Source organism: Epinephelus moara, chromosome 21, assembly GCF_006386435.1.
Source record: "Epinephelus moara isolate mb chromosome 21, YSFRI_EMoa_1.0, whole genome shotgun sequence".
NCBI classification, from domain to species: domain Eukaryota; kingdom Metazoa; phylum Chordata; class Actinopteri; order Perciformes; family Serranidae; genus Epinephelus; species Epinephelus moara.
The window spans coordinates 9,541,750-9,559,597 of record NC_065526.1 but is presented as its reverse complement, the minus strand read 5'-3'; positions in this window follow the sequence as shown (position 1 = coordinate 9,559,597).

The following is a 17,848-nucleotide window of genomic DNA, read 5'->3' as shown; positions in this document are numbered from 1 at the left end:
ACTATTTTCTTTCTACCAAACTGCATCTGTTAACCTCACAGAGGGAAGCTTGTCTCCACTCAATTTTGTGCTGATTTTCCATAAGTGTTGGGGGATTAAAACGAATGGTCAAAATTGAAGCAGCAGAGGCCAAAATAACCCATGTCAAGCTCACAAACAATGCAGCCCATATTTCCCACAATGCAGCCAATAACAGTGTTTCATTATCACCTCCTAAGTCCACAAGAATACCCAAGTCTTTCAAAACTCACACCTCCAGTGTGTAATGCAGGCTTTCTGTTAAAAATATGTGGTCTCCAAGCCCCAGCTCAGATAACCTCATTATTTTCTCAGACTTGAAGCTCTTTTGAGGACAGAGTCAAAGTTTAAATACGTAAATTTGCCATTGTTTTTTGCTTCAGTGTTTGCACTCTTACACTCTGTGACAATGTTTGAATCTTTTTTAATTATCCCTCATTTATCTATTTATTCATGTGTGATTTGTAGGACTGTAGAGCCTTTTGTCACAAACTACAGGTGCAAATTTGACACAGGCTTGAAAACTGCCGATGCTGCACCTTATCAGGAGATACTGGGAAAAAAGTAATCTCCCCATGCAACTAAAGTACTGCAGTGTGGAAAATGTAGCTACAAACTTACAACAGATAGCATTTAGACAAACTTTGTGGAAAATTTACAGATGAAATCATTCATCGAGCAAATATTCCAAGCTACAAAGGCTCCTTTATGTTTCCCTGTTTCTCGTCTTCACCCGCCCAGTTTACAAGGTGTTGTCAGTGTGCAGGTGGCATCCCTCTCTCTTCATAAAAAGGGGGATCTGGAAAAAAAAAAGTGAAGCTCCAATAAAAGTCAACCCAAACCACTGACACTCACAAAGATTACTGCTTAACTGGTTTACCACAGAGCGCTGATGTGTGCAAGACATTCCACATAACTTAAGTGGAGAAGTGGGCTGCAGTTTGCTGGTGTCACTGAAAGCTCACATGACAAGACGCAAACGAATCTGCGAAAGATACAAAAGGTGGGTGACTGTCTTGCCAGCACATGCTGCTATATAGGCATATCCTTTTTTCCTTGGAAAGACAATGCCATTGCGTCATCTCGTCCTGCATATGGCATGTTCATTATTAGAGAAGTGTGTGTGAGACCCAGGACAGATTGTTATCAAGATTTCCTTTCTCTCTTTTCTGTGGGAAATTAGAAAAGGAGGGTGAGAGCCTTCACAGGCAATTGAAAATCCACTGATCCCTTGTATTTTGCATATCGTCAAAGAGCGGCTAATTTGTCAAATAAAGACATCCGTCTAAGCGATGAGTGGGGGGCAAATGCAAAAGACACAAACACAGAATACCACAGCTCTGAGATTGAAACAGATGGAGGTAGGCATGAGAGCAGACGCAGAGACAAGTGTGCAGGATCTAGTCACAGAGTGACTTGAAATGGAGCCCCAAGATTTCCTCTGATTTCCTCCTCCCTCCTTGGCCCCGATGCTGCGTCTTGTAAATCATTCTCAATTCACTGAAACAAGCCAGTTGGATTAGCTTGGTTTAGATCATAAACATTTGCAGCACGGACCACCCAGCGAGAGAGCACAGCCAAAGCGAGGGAGTGTGTGTGAGTGTGCATGCATGGGCGTGTACTTGTGTGTGTGTGTGTGTGTGTGTTTGAAGCCTCCCTCCGAGTTTAGAGGTGGGCACTACAGCACATACACACTCCAATGTGGTCTCACACATACGCTGGCGCGCGCACACACACACAGACATACTGTGGTTTGTGTTTGCGCCACTTCCAGGGCCAGTGCACTGTGGGGCCCTCACCGCTGCCGTGGAAACCAAAACAGGCTCGTTCACCCAATGTCAGAGATTAACACACACACACACACACACATGCCACAGATAAAGATGTCTCTCTGCACTGGTGCTTAACAATGCTACAGATATTTATTTACTGTAAAAAGAGATTCCTTATTCATTTTTTCCTTCACTAATTACCATAAATAATCAGGCACTTGGCTGGTGCACGTACATGCTTTTAATTACAGTGAATGCCTTCTTTGTTTACTAAGACTCTTGTTATGCAAGTTTTCAACGAGATACGGGTCATTGTCTCATTGGAGCAAAAAACCCCAAAACTGAGTAGATTTGTTCACCATTACTTCTTGAAACCAGCTGCAAGACGTTAAGTGTCATCGACCCAAACAACTGTGATACATGAAGCATGTTTTCCAAGGACTTTCACAAATAAATGCTTTTTTTTTTACGTCTTCCAAAGGTTCAACAGTCTGCGTCAGCAGACCTTGAAATTCATTCTTTTTCACTTGAACACAGTTGGAGTAATTCTTCTCTTGTTTCCCTCCACATGCAGCAGGAGGAATCTGAGAGCCAAGCCGGTGTCAGAACCAGGAAATATCTGGGCTGAGTTTTGAAGAGCCAGAGTGGGAAAAGCTGGGCAACTCCCTGCCGCAAGGCGCTGGCACTTTCCTCAGCTTGTCTGTCCATTCTAGCTGTGTGTCCAACTGACTTTATAACTGTGAGTGTTGTCTTTTAACTTACCTTCCTCTCTGTTTACTGGCATTAAATGTCTTGCCCTCTCGCTGCCATTTAATTCTGTATTATTCATCTATATTTTATCGGCCAAAATATGATATGACACTTTTTTTTTGTTTGAAGAAAAAGTTTGGATCATTTTATAATCGAGGACTGTACATCTGTATATTCTGAAGCAGGTGTTTTGAATGGCGTGAGTTCCAGAGTTGAGCTTGTGGTGTTAAAAATAGTATATTTGTGCTTTTTCTTTCTCAGAATATAGGTGTTGCAAAAGATGTTGTCGTTTTATGATAAAGTTTATGTTATATTATGGCTCTATGGTATACGTCAAGTGTGGAAAAAAATCCCCTTTTTGTTAGTGTCGTCAAAAATATTGATTCATCGATACACATGTACAAAATGCACTTTCTTGCTCTCTCTTATTGTTAATATTTACTGCAGTCATTCTGCTGTTCTGTGCATTTAACCAAGTAAAGACAAGTCATTGCTGTCATTTTGAATTTTAAAAATTTAACTTGAATGTCCTAAATGTAATTTTTTCTCCATGAAATTGAAAATGGAATTGTATACTTGTTCATTCATTTTTCATAACCACTTATCCTGTTAGGTGTCGCGGGGGGGCTGGAGCCTATCCCAGCTGACATTGCCCGTGAGGCAGGGTACACCCTGGACAGGTCACCAGACTATCACAGGGCTGACACATAGAGACAGACAACCATTCACACTCACATTCACACCTACGGACAATTTAGAGTCACCAATTAACCTGCATGTCTTTGGACTGTGGGAGGAATCCGGAGTACCCGGAAAAAAAACACACTGACACGGGAAGAACATGCAAACTCCACACAGAAGGGCCTGGAAACTTCTTGCTGTGAGGCGGCAATGCTGCCCAAAAATCAAATACTGATGTTTTTAAAGGTATTGTATTGAAGTTTCATTTTTTTTGTGAAGGTAAGTGCTGTTGCTTTATTGATATATTTCACAATGTGAAAAGTTCGTAGTGGAGAAAGACAAATATATGGTCTAAGGAACACACTTTTACTTACTCAGGCTTTTATATTCCTTTAGAAACACAGGCAATTGATGAATGGTTTCCAACCTCAATAAGAAACATAGGGAGCAATATATGATGAAGGATGGAAGGAAGAAAGAAAAGATATAAGTAAGAGAAAGGAATCCCATCGTGGTTTGACCACACATTTCCAACAGCAGCTTCCCTGTCTTCAGTGCATGTGTGTGTGTGTGTGTGTGTGTGTGTGTGTGTGTGTGTGTGTGTGTGTGTGTGTGTGTGTGTGCGCGTGTATGTGTGTCTGCATTTTTGCCCTGTGTGGTTGAAGGACCTCCCAGTCAGTGGACAGTCCGTAAGACATAACGTGGCCACAGAAAGACACACACAGACATAGACAGACAGACAGTCACACACACAGAAAGTCTTTGTATATATCGATAGTTAGCTATAGTAAACATTACATTACGCATGTCTTTTCTTAAGGAAATTACATCTCCAGGCTTTATTTCAAACATGTTGAGGAGATTTCTTGGAAAATTACAATGAATTAAAAGGAAATTGCTTTACAGGAATGACTTGGGATACTTTCCAACCTGCTTCGCTTCTGTGTTTCACAATCTGATGTGACACAGTAGTCCTTCATAATTACAAAAGCTTTTGTTTAGTAGATTTATCAGGAAAATCTTACCACACACAGGAATAAATAGACATTATAGATGGATATTCTTGCAACTTTATGGAAAGGAATTTCGATGCAAAAGCATGATACATTTAAAAAAAAAAGAAAACAATTCGTAAAGAGTCGGCAGATAAATGGAAGTCAATTCCCACCCAGAGAATGCACAAGTTTGAGAATTTTTAAAATAACGCATAATACAATACATGGCCCAAGACAAAACAATCCTGTGATCACTGAGGGAAACTATTGTAAGGAATCAACTTTTTTCCGAGAGTATATAATATATATTTTGTATGTTTTATTTATTTAATGTTTATTTGTGTAGGGACAAGTGTGCAGCATACATAAATGCCACACACCACAGTCTGGACCTTACAAAAGACTACAGGCTACAGAACAATACAAGCACCAAATTAGTCATGACTGCATGGCTGATTCCTGAGTTTAACGTGATCTAAATCAGGATTCATTTTGAGTTCTGTAGGTAAAGAATTCCACATGTTAATTCCACGGACAGAAAAAGATGTTTGTCCAAATGAGGTTTTACACAGGGGAACCTTACAATTGTCACTGGCTGTTCCACATGTTACTGAGCCAGAAGCTCTGAGTGGAACCACAAGGTCACTGAGCACCTACAGAGCCTGATTGTGTAGGCATTTATGGATGGCAAAATTAATGAAATTATCAAAACTAAACATATTTAGTTTCTGAAGAACATGGCAATGATGTGCTCCTATTGGTTTCCTGTCCAAAATTTCAGTTACTCAATTGTATATCATCATAAGAGGCTAAGTTAATGTAGATGCTCATAGCATGCATGAGACTGTTTGCAACCCTGCTCAGCATCTTAATATGCTTCTCGAAATTTAGGTGTGAATCTGATATGATGTACTGCTAGGGGGCTCAGAGGTAGAGTGGGTCGTCCACTTTTGGGAAGATCCCGATGGCTGCTTCATTGGTGTGTGAGTGCGAGTGAATGGTTACTGAGTAGAAGGTGGCACCTTGTATGGTAGCCTGGGCCACGAGCGTGTGAATGTGTGTGTGAATTGATGAATGTGACATGTAGTGTTTATAAGTGCTTTGAGTAGTCGGAAGATTGGAGAAGCGCTAAGTGCAGTCCATTAACCATTGCAGCTTATAAATCTGCAAATTGTCTAGATTATAATTGTTTGTATTTAACCACCTGTATCATACTTTTCTGTCCTTTAATATATTCTTGCCTAAGGCCACAGATGCAAATTAGCTATATGACTAACTCTGGTTAAGCGGTTGTTTTGTGCATGGCCCTGGTTTTAAAAACTAATAAACTAAACATAACTAAAATGCAACTAAATTCAGCGCTGTTAGGATTATCATTTTAACTTTATTACAAATTTAAAGACAAAACACCCTCTGTAGTGCAAAATATCCTCCTCCTCTGTAACAGCAAACTCCTAAAGGGACTAAAAGCCAAATTCAGGATGATTTGCAAAATCACTTCTCTCTGTCTGAAATGCTTCATTGGTTAGCGATGACTCAGCACTGGGTTTAGCTCTTTTTATGTATAAACCTGTCCCGTTTTATGGACAACACACCCAAAATATTTGGTCATGTTTGATCTCTTTCTATCTGGTGGCCTACATGTGTAGTTAAACTTTCCTTCTCTTTCAGCAAAAACAGAGATGTGCACACACGTACACACACACACATGCATGCACACACACACACACACGTGAAAAAAAAAATCTTCTTTTCAACCGAAATAAATGTTTATGGCATTCCAAACATTTTGTGTGTGAGACAGTATGTGTGGTCCTGTCTGCACCTAAGTTTGAGGTTAAGGTGTTTGTCTGCTGGCTTGTGAGCTGTGTGTGTGTGCGTGCGCACGTGTCTGTGTTTGTGTGTGTGAGTGAGTGAGACACAGAGCGAGAGAGGGAACGATGAACTGAGGAACAACCATGGTTTTAAAATGTTTGTGTTTTGAAAATGGGAGAAACAGATAAAGAAATCGGGAAAAATGTCTGGGGTAGTTTGCTGGATCCAAGTTGTTTGGGAACACTGTGACTTTTTGCTTAGTACAGACACTAATGCTGAGGGTAACGCAGTGTAGGTCATTTGGTGAAGCAGTGTTTGATGAAAAAAAGTTTATAAAGTTGTGTTACATATTTTTAGCATAAAAAAGAATACTACGAAGAAAAAGTCGACAGAATCGTTGGAAATAGCCTGAAACAAGCAGAGAAAGACACAAATTTACAGACAACAAAACTACAACAATACTTTCCACTGTCAAATGTTTCAATAAACTATAAAAAGAAGATGTTTTTTTCTAAACTTACTGGTTAAAGAGCTACTGTACAGTGTAAGTGTGATAAATTGCTTTAATTCTGCTTAAGAATCAGAAATCACAAATATTGAAAGGCTGGTGTTTCTGCAGTGCAGTCACATACTGGAGGGGTTGAAATTTGTTCGGCTGATGTTGGACATGATTTTCTTAACATAACATAACCATACATTTGTTTCTTTGTTCTACAGAAAAACTAACCAAAAATGCCTGCCACAGTTATAATATTTACAGTAGTTTTTATTAGCATTTTAGTAATTTGTTAAACATGTGACATGTACCAAAACAACCCATAAATATTGGAATTGTATGTTCCTGCACACCATGTTTACTATTATGTGGCAGATACATTGAACCTTTACCTTTTGACAAAGCTGTGGTTAACATGTGATTAGGTTTAGGTACAAAAACCACTTGGTTATGGTTAGGTAAAGATCATGTTTTGGCTTAAAATACCCGCTTTTGATGGCACAATCTTGTCTGGGAACCTGACAATATCTCTGTAAAAAAAGATAGCTTTTTGTGGCACTATCCCTGTTATAAATGCAGCGATGTCTTGGTAGTAAATGATCACTTTCATGACACTATCCCCACCGGAGACCCTGGAAAAAACACCCTGTTTTATTGTTTGTTGATCTCAAAAAGGCATTTGTTTCGTGGCAGTCATGTCACCTAGGTATCACGCCATCCACCATCCCCTCCACCGTCTGATGTCAAAGTCAGTTCATATACATTGTCCCTTTAGAAATGCTGATATGATACTTATGGTAAATGGACTGCACTTGTATAGTGCTTTTCTAGTCTTCTGTCCACTCAAATCGCTTTTACACTACACGTCAGATGCACACACTGGTGGCCAAGGCTACCACACATGGTGCCACCTGCTACTCTGTAACCAACCACACGCACTCATACACTAATGGAGCAGCCATTCGGAGCAATTAGGGGTTCAGTATCTTGCCCAAGGATACAGCAACATGTGGACTGGAGGAGATTAGTGGACGACCTGCTCTATTTTCTGAGCCACATGTACAAATGTAAGGTAGGCTTTCTTTGGTTTGCAGAAACGTACAATTCCAACATTTTCGTCTGGCGAGTTTGGCTGACAAAAACTGTTGCTGCCTGCAGCAGCTGTATTTTAGTATCTTATAATCATGGATGTCCAAAGATGACATGAATTTGTAAAGGATTGGCTCAAAGGTCAGTGACTGGTTTGCCATTAAAAATGCCCCACATGCTCACACAGACTAAGCCATGAAATTAGTACACAAGTGCACAGCTGCAGTCCATCAGTAAATGACCACACACACACTATTGACTATACACCCACTGCGCCAGGTGCCACTGTTTATCTTGCTGTGACTCTATTTGGAATAAATGCAGTTACTGTAGTGATTTTAGAGCTTGACAGTTCATTATTAAGATTGAAAAGTTGACAAAAACTCCCAGTGTGAGGACATGCTTGTTCTCCGGCCTTTTTCTTCATCCGCACGTGAAGGTTGCTTGGTTTTCATCTTCGGAGCTGGATATCAGAACACTGGTCATTTTGAGGCGCAGCAAAATGGCTCATCACCAATTCGTATCCAACATGCTGAAATAAACTACAGAAATAAATCTGTTAAATATGTCGTCACCATGTATGAACCAAAGGAATTAGACACTGGCCACGTTTTGTGTTTTGGGGGGCATATAAAACATACTCATGCTGTAAAAACAACAACAACTCAGCCCTAATAACAGGAAAGCCATTCAGTAACATATAGAACACAATTCCTTTCCAGCATTTTACATCTCTGTGTTATTTCCCCAAAGGACTGTAACACCAGGCACTATAAAATATATGGACACAGTTATTTGCATTTAGAGACCATTATAGGCCTACACGTAAATAGCACAACATTTGCACATACACATAACCACACACACAATGGTTGAGGACACTCGAATGATGCTACAAATGATAGCCTAGCACCAGGCACTAGTTGCATCACTCCCTGATTGGCTTTGCTTTTGTATAGTTGGTTGAATTAGGTCAACCTCTGACCCAGGGTATGTCGAATTACATCTGTGTTGCACTGCAAATGTCAATAGGTAAGTCAGTTTTATATGTGGCTAAAAGATGTGTTTCTAGACCTTACCTGTTTTGTTTTGTTTAGATTTTTCATATATTTTTTGCCTTTATTCAAAAGGACAGATCAAGCTTGAAAGGGTGAGAAGGAGGGGATGATGTGCAGCAAAGGGCTGCAGATTGGAATCAAACCGACTGCCACTGCCACACTTGTTCTACCCACTAAGCTACTGGGCACCCCAAACATACTTGTTTTTTTACCACACTTAATAGCTCTGTTGATGACAAGTGGATATCCAGACCGAAATATCTCAACAACAATTGGAGTGGTTTGCCAGGAACTTTCAAAATTTAGATTTTTCCAGTAGTTTGGTTCAGACAATACCTTCAACAAGTAATGACATGCCCATCATCCTCAGCCGTACCTTGTTTTTCGTGCTTATTAGCAAATGTAACTAAACAAAGATCATAAACATGGTAAGCATTACACCTACTCTACATCAACATGTAAGCATTATCACTGTGAGCATGTTAGCATGCTGACATTCGCATTCAGCTCCAAGTACCACTGTGCAGCCTCAAAGAGCTGCTAGCATGGCTGCAGACTCTGGTGTGTCTCTCACATATTTCCGTTGGTACACTTCTATGAAGTATACTATGTGCACTATGTACTCATTAGCGTAGTGCGCGAATTTCGACAGGGTAATGTTGTCTCAAACCAAACACAGCCGCTGTGCACTTACCGGAAGTGACGACCGCAAACTAGCATTAGCATTCACGTTATCGTTCACAGTACCAAATCATTACAGACTGCTAAATTAACCCAATAAACATACTGCTGGCTTATACCCGACAACAGTGTAGTGGTGCTTAGTGCCAAAAACACATGTATTTGTACAATGTGGCGACGTTCACAGTCACACAGCCCTCTGCCACTATTTCCAGTTTGAAAAGTGGTCCCTCCTCTTCCACTACGTAGCCAAGATGGCGACCACTGAGGACGAGAAGTGTCCATCCTCTTCCACTACGTAGCCAAGATGGCGACCACTGAGGACGAGAAGTGTCCATAGTTCCACACTCAACGTCTTGACCGTTTTGAGTGCACCATCCGGGTACTCATAGTGCACTACTTTTTCCATACTTCTCAGTATGAACACACTTATGCACTCAAAATATGTGTAAGTACAGAAGTATGCGATTTGAGACACATCTTTATAAATGGGTTTTATGACGACAATGACGTTTTGGTTGCTCAGCTCTTACTGAAAAAAGGAACAGTATCAGATTTTGTTCAGATTGTGGCTTGGAGTATATACTGTATAAAATAATGGATGTAGCCACCGTGGCATCACCCATTGCTTTGTGGACTGCTGTTTTGAAGCTCTGAGTGTGGCATTTTGGGTTTTTTGGAGCCAGAAATGACCATATTTGGATGATAGGGTGGAGCTGTGGAGGAGCGAGGGGTGGATCTGACTGAGAGCACGTGGACACTGCCGTGATAGTGACTTGTCAATCACAAGGTAGCCACATCCTAAAGCATACCCTGCTTTATTGTCTACTTTAATCTAAATGGGCCCCTAAATTTGAAGAAGACATGAAACTAGTGATTGAGACCATAAACTCAATGTGAAAATGATTACTGAGGTAATAAATCATGTGAGAATTAGGGCCAATTTCTCATAGCCTTCTATATACAAACAGACTTCTTTTCGCAACCAGTGGAGTCGCCCCCTGCTGGCCAATAGTGAGAATGCATGTTAAAGGCACCTATTGACTTAACTTTTTAGACCCGGAGATAAATCCCCTTGGTCTGGAGGCAGGGTCACAGTCTTTTCTTATTAAATTCCTAAGAAATATGACACAAAAGTTTGATACCATGTGTGCTGAAGGGTGGAGACCAAGTAGCTGTATCAGCCCACACCCGAATCTAACACACATGCTGCACGACAATGTGTGTTAATGCGTGTCTTAAAGACAATGGAGGGAGGAAAGAACAACATCAAAATGACTGCTTGTTTCTTGTGAAATATATTTTGAGGAGGAGGCTGAGTATCATTTCAAGGGTTTCTGTATCAAAAAGAAGATGGGGTGACTTGCACACACATACATACACACACACACACACACACACACACACGTCTGCTCCAGATGTTGAGAGTATTTTGTTTCAGTGAACGTAGTGCAGCCTCACATTGGAGGGGAGATAAATCTAAGCCCCTGGACAGCATTGAAGGCACTTTAAGAGGCGTTCGTAAACCCACCGCGTTCACTTTGTTCCCATATGGCAATATTCACAGATGCTGTTTGGAATGACACTCATACAGAGCAGTAGGACAGGAGCAATAGTACATATTGCCAGTTATTTTCAATGCTACCCATCAAATTTTAATTTCTGCTTTGGAGGAGACGAAATGGAAATTCACATAATAGACAAAGTGCTCGTTCTGTATCCTAGAACATCCTTTTTGATGTGTGAGCTCTCAGAATGAAGCAATGTCGACCCGTGACCCCTAATCACAGGTTATGACCTTAACGGTGTGGTTTGCAATTCTAATCCAATACACTTTTTGTCAAATTATCTCACAACCTGTCTGGTCTGTTTGTGTGCTGGAGGAAATAGAATACATAGACAAGTACAAATACACAGCCCTGGTGTCTTAAATAGGAAACAAATAGCGTGGCTCCAACCAAGCTACACAACACTGTCCTGTCCAATCTCTCTCTTCAACGTGCATCCTCCCCCATGACGAATGGAGCTACACCATGATAGTAATGAAATGTAAGTGATATATTACTTAAGTTTCAGAAGGAGCACTGATGGGAGACATGTCTTTGTTTGGGTATTGAGCTCAAATATCAACAATGTTTCTCCAGAATTGCAGCCTCCTCCTTCAAAGGGGAGCTACACCCATTTTCAAAATTCCCTTGTTATTCCCATGGTCTGAGACAATCCAAAATTAAACAAAATTAAAATTAAACTCTTTCCACATCCAAAAGCCAGAGTGCTAAACCTCGACTTTGTGATGTCCTAGGGCATAAAGTTCAGAGCTGCTCCGTAGACAATGAATTGGAGGGAACTGTTATAGATGACACTGAGAGCACCCAGGGGGAATGTTCGGAGTATATAGGTACATTTTCTGTTTCATAGCTGACAGCACTACAATAGAATAAAGCTGATTTGGGAATAAAGAATAAAACAAACATTTTGTGGGTCCACGAAATTAGTCTGTCATTCGCAGTGGCTCAAGACTTTAAACCTGATGACCTCACAAGTTTGACAAGTACTCCTCTGGTGTCTGGCTTTGACAGAGAGTAGCACATGTTCATAAATATTGATTGAACTTTCCCAGGCCATGGAAACAACGTGCTGGAATTCTTTATTCAGGTAGCGTTCACTTTTGAGTGCTGGCATGGGTTGTGAGCAGTCCAACCAAGAAGTGTTTTTTAGAGGCGCTGTGAGGTGAATGTATCTCATACTTCAAATGCAAAAAAGAAATCATGAGAAAAAATAAACATAAGATTTTTTCCTTGTATCTTTAATTCTCTTGTGACCCCTCAACTTAATCTTGTGAACACCTGGGTGGTCCCAGCATCCTGCTCTACATTTAGAAGATATGAGGTTTTAACATGGGAGTTTAACAATAGTTTGACTGTAACTGTATCTAAGTGATGATATTGTATATAACAGTTTTGTTTTGTTTTTTATAAAATACCTGGCACTCAATCCTATGCTTTTCCTGCACATGCATAAAGGTTTCCAGACCTGCAGTACTCCAACACAACCAGCAGGGAATTGTATTCACAGTAACTACTATAGATGATTATAGGTGTCATTTATCAAAACAGATTTTGATCACAAGGCCATTTTACATCATCGTGGTAAGTAACAAAAACTGAAGTCATATTGAACTAATCGTGAAGTTGGTGACTTTTATGAACTACCTTTTTTCTCCTATTTGCTGAAACTGTCACTGTGTTCATAGACCACTAAGACAGAGACAGAGAATCTGTGAGAAAAAAATCACATTCATCTACCTACTCTATTGCCTTGTAGTGTTTTTAATGGCATTAATGCGTGTGAACAAAAACAACCAATCAGAGCCGAGGAGTCTCCTGCCCTTTTTACACAGAGATTGCTCCATAGGGTTGCTATAAAGTCCCATCTTAATGCCTCCTCTGCACATTTACACAGAACCAAACAACAGCAGCATCAATCCACTTCAGTGTGTGATTATACAGTGCATCATGGCTTTGCAGAATCAAAAGAGGCATGATGGGTGTAACATGTAACACAACAGCTGCACAACATATGCGTCTGCAGCACGCATGCGTCAACAACAACAATGACATTAATGTGCCAATAAAACTCATTTACTATCCCTCTTAAATTGTGGATTATCTCATCCTCTGCTCAGAGGGGGAGGAGCTTCTGAAACTCATTGTTTTCCCAATTCGCCGACATTTATGGCCGCTTCTCTTCTTTAAGTTAGCCGCTAACTGCTAACAGCTGCTTTTTAAATCTCCCATGATGAGTCGCACCCATAACACGCTGTCAAAATGTCACATGTTGCAATCACTGCTTGAGGACTGTGGTCAAACTGTCAAACTAGGCATCAATGATTGCATATGAATCAAGATTCTGTTCCTGCATCGTCTATTTGTCTCCTCAGATATTTTCAGAAATATATTTTAGTGTACTGTTAAGCTGTAAAATGAGAAAGTTGGTTCAGCTGGTGGGCTGTGCTTGGTATTTCAGTTGACTATTTCCAACATGGCGGCTAGGTCTCAAACTTTCTCATTTTACAGCTAAACAGAACACTAAAATATGTCTCTGAATACACATTAGATGATAAATAGGCAATGCAGTAACAGAATCTTGCCTAGTTTGACGGTTTGGCCGCAGTTCATGCGTAGTGATTGACATGATTGACAGCAGCGTTGGAGACTCCTCTGCTCTGATTGGTTATTTTTAGTGTGCCACAGTCAATTTTAGCAAATGCCATTAAAAGCAGTAGGAAGATGCCAGATGTACAATATGACAAATACATCTCATCCTTGTAAAATCACCCTGAGTCCTGTCATTCATGGCCACAAAACTGAATTCTATCAGCATGACAGGACCAAAAGAACAGGACAGGATCAAAAGAAAGTCTTCTGGCTGTTTTCTTATTTTTCTCTTCTACCCAACATCACAGAGAGCTAAAGTATTACTGTCTCCACGGGATATTAGCATATATGAGACATTTTAAGAGCAGCCTCAGACCTTCACTGATGTGGGAGGAAATCAAAATCGCCATTGTGGTTATGTGAGTGACAGCAGTTTCCTGGCTTTGACCACTAATATAGTTGTGTTTCCTCTTATCTGGATATGAAGCCTTTTTGAACAGAGGGGACGTCATCAATCATACCTTTAAATGTGGTCACTCTCTCTGAGACACTCATGGAGGCGCAAACCTATGTGTTCTAAAAAGTAAAAGAAAATGAAAATATTAAAAGAAAGGCAACAGTAACTCAAATAACTACTTGTTACAACCAAGGTCTGCAGAAGACCATCTCTGAACCAACAACACGTCCAACCTTGAAGCAGATGGGCTACAGCAGCAGAAGACCACACCAGGTGCCACTCCTGTCAGCTAACAACAGGAAACTGAGGCTACAGTTCACACAGGCTCACCAAAACTGGACAATAGAAGATTGGAAAAACGTTGCCTGGTCTGATGAGTCTGGATTTCTGCTGCCACATTCAGATGGTAGGGTCAGAATTTGGTGTAAACAACATGAAAGCATGGATCCATCCTGCCTTGTATCAACGGTTCAGGCTGGTGGTGGTGTAATGGTGTGGGGAATATTTTCTTGGCACACTTTGGGCCCCTTAGTACCAACTGAGCATGGTTTAAACACCACAGCCTACTTGAGTATTGTTGCTGACCGTGTCCATCCCTTTATGACCACAGTGTACCCATCTTCTGATGGCTACTTCCAGCAGGATAACGCACCATGTCACAAAGCTCAGATCAACTCAAACTGGTTTCTTGAACATGACAATGAGTTCACTGTACTCCAGTGGCCTCCACAGTCACCAGATCTCAATCCAATAGAGCACCTTTGGGATGTGGTGGAACAGGAGATTCTCATCATGGACGTGCAGCTGACAAATCTGCAGCAACTGTGATGCTATCATGTCAATATGGACCAAAAATGTTTCCAGCACCTTGTTGAATCTATGCCACCAAGAGTTAAGGCAGCTCTGAAGGCAAAAGGGGGTCAAACCCAGTGCTAGCAAGGTGTACCTAATAAAGTGACCCATGAGTGTATATATAGGGATTTAAATGGATTGAAGGCTAAGTGCTCTTTTTATCTATTTCCACCCACCGTAGAAGGCCTTTAATAATATTAATACTTTTCATTCAACATGATGAATAAATAAGTAATTGGTAGGTCCTTAGCCACACTGTTTAAAGTGCAAACGTAAAGTTCTGCTGAGGCTTCTTAAGATGTTCTGCTTGTGCGAGAGCAAGTGAATGAGCACCATCTGCTGGTCTGATGAAAGTATTGCAATTGACTTGGTGATGCAGGACAAAAAAAAACTATGTTATCAATATAAATGAGTGTAGAGCAAGGTAATGTTAATACTCCATCCTTACATAACTGAAGTTTTTCAATGGCCAGCATTACTCTTGGTAACTCACATAATGTAAATGAAATAAAACTTTCTGTTTTCACCCTGTCCTTTTATATAAAATCATTTTCTGTCAGGGTGTTTTTGCCATTTTGCAAGCACTGCAATACAGTATTTTTCAATGTTGTACTATGAAGATTTCAAGGAGCTTTTTATTGTATTTCTCAGCTGAAACAATGATGCACCTCCACAAGAAGATGATTTGAAAATGACGACAGCCGCATCAATCTCTCCTTTGCCTCACCAGCGTTCATTTTGCACTGTGTAAAAGGCTGAGAAAATACAGAGACAGGTGCTCTTCTTTTAAAGCGTAAAACAGCAAAATCTTTCTGTTGACCTTTAAGGAGTTGTTATGCACAATACTAGATTTTACTATAATTCCTTAGCTTCAACTGGACTACCCAAACATGTCATGAATCAGGCTAAAATTTGCTAATTCTCTCTATATGTCTCATTTACTTCTAACTTGAAAGTTTCAGCTGGGCTGCAGCGAGGAAACTTGCCGCTTAATTATTAAAAGTGTGTGCTTGCTGCTCCGAGGGGGAGATATTCTCTGGACATGATGTGACTGACCTTGTTGCTTTCAACCCATTCACACTCACGCCTTGCTTCACTGGTGGATGTCACAGTGTCACCCACAGGGATGAGGGAGAGGGAGAAAGAGAGAGGTGGTCGGTGGAGGTTTCTACACTGGTTGCTACTTACAAGTTTTGCATTTACACCCACACAATGCCCCCTCCCAAACACATACACGCACAGCAAGTCACAGCATCCTCACGTAGATCTCTGGCAAAGCCAAAGCGATGCAACTGCTACTCCATTGTGGAACCCCTTAACTCCCTCCTTCTCCCACTCTTTTTCTCCTCACCCCCCCAGTCTCTACCCCAATCCCTGCTCGCTGGCCCCGCTCTTTTCTCCTGGTTGTCATGGAGACGGCTAACAAAGCCATCACTTTTACCAATTTCCTCAGAGACAGGTGCTGGCACAATGACTGCTTCCTCGCCGGCTGAAAGGGGAAGGGGCAAGAGGGGTCCATGGGAACTCCAGGCGGACACTCTGAGGGCTGTCCAAGTGTCCTCCTCCCCAGGCCTTGCCGAGAAAAGAAGGCTAATTTGTTGTCCCTGTTTTCCCAGGGAGGGGGGATGCAGGAGGAAGGAGGAGGGGGGAGAGACAGAGGCTGGGGGTGCAAGGAGGGCGAGCGAGCAAGAGAGAATGAGGCAGAGGGAGAGAGAGAGAGAGAGAGAGAGAGAGTGTGTATGCAAAGGGGTGTCCACCAGTTTTCAAAACAGACCGCCTAATATCAGTCTCCTCTCGCTTTCTCCTGCCAATGGGTGGCAAGGTCCTCCTTTCTCCCCTTGTTCCTTCATCTCCTCTCGCTTCTCCCATTCTCCTGCTACAACTCTTTGGGCCCAGAAACAATGGTGAGTCATGGCATCATGACTGCAAGATGTTTCAATTTAGCTTTCAGCAAGCGTTCACTTCCCTCTTTGTGACTGCCTTGTGTGTGTGTGTGTGTGTGTGTGTGTGTCTGGATTGTGATGTTTAGTGACAAATAAGCTGAGCTGTAAAAAGATCAGGTTTTTAATTTTCTTCCAGTTACTGCAGGAGTGTGTCTGTATGACTGAAAACAAACTTTTCCATTACAGGATGTTTTTGGGTTATTTTTCTGTATGAACACATTCTCACTCCGACCTTGTCACATATTGACGTTTGGTCATGGACTTTCCACGTCCACACGTCCCTGGGTGCGTTGGTTGTCGATATTCTGGGACACCGTGTCAAGTTCTGCCTGTTACATGCATAGTCTTCTTTCAAGATACACTTCCAGTTTCACAGGAAATTTAACATTTACATGCAGTCTCTTTCAAAATAAACCACTAATTACCGTATTTTTCCTTCAACAGCAAACACACATGGTTGGGTTTAGGTAACAAAAGCACATGGTTTGGCTTTGGAATCTTGCAGGACGTGAACAGCGCTCTCTCGGGTGAAGGTCAGTGTTTGTTGGACCCATCCACCACCCCTCCCACCTGCCCTGGTTGGACTTTCACTACCTTAACTTTGGTCCTTGTCCTGCCGTGTTTCCTCCTGACACTTAGTTTAGTCGTCAGGAAGAGGATGGGATGGTAGATGACGTGATTCCTAGACCTGTGGTTCCCAACTGGCGGGTCGCTATCCAAAAGTGGGTCACAGGTCCATTCTGAATGGACCACAAGTGACTTGTGAATGTGCCAAATTTATAAAAATTACATTGAATTTTAAAGTAGAGTGCCTTTTGGTCACAGAGCTTTTATTTTGAAGTGCAATTTCCTGCTGTAGAAAGAAAGAATAACAGACAGCTGCTTAACAGAGAAGCAAACTAGCTCGACGACATGGACAAACATGAGTATTACAATGAATTTATTCAACTCTGTGGACCTTGACCTAATGACTAAGGAGAAATCTGGACCCCATGATTGGACCAGATGGGAACTGCTGCCCTAGACAATATGGCTGGTATACCGACACTTGGTCAGTGTCCCATAGCGTCAGATACCAATGCAC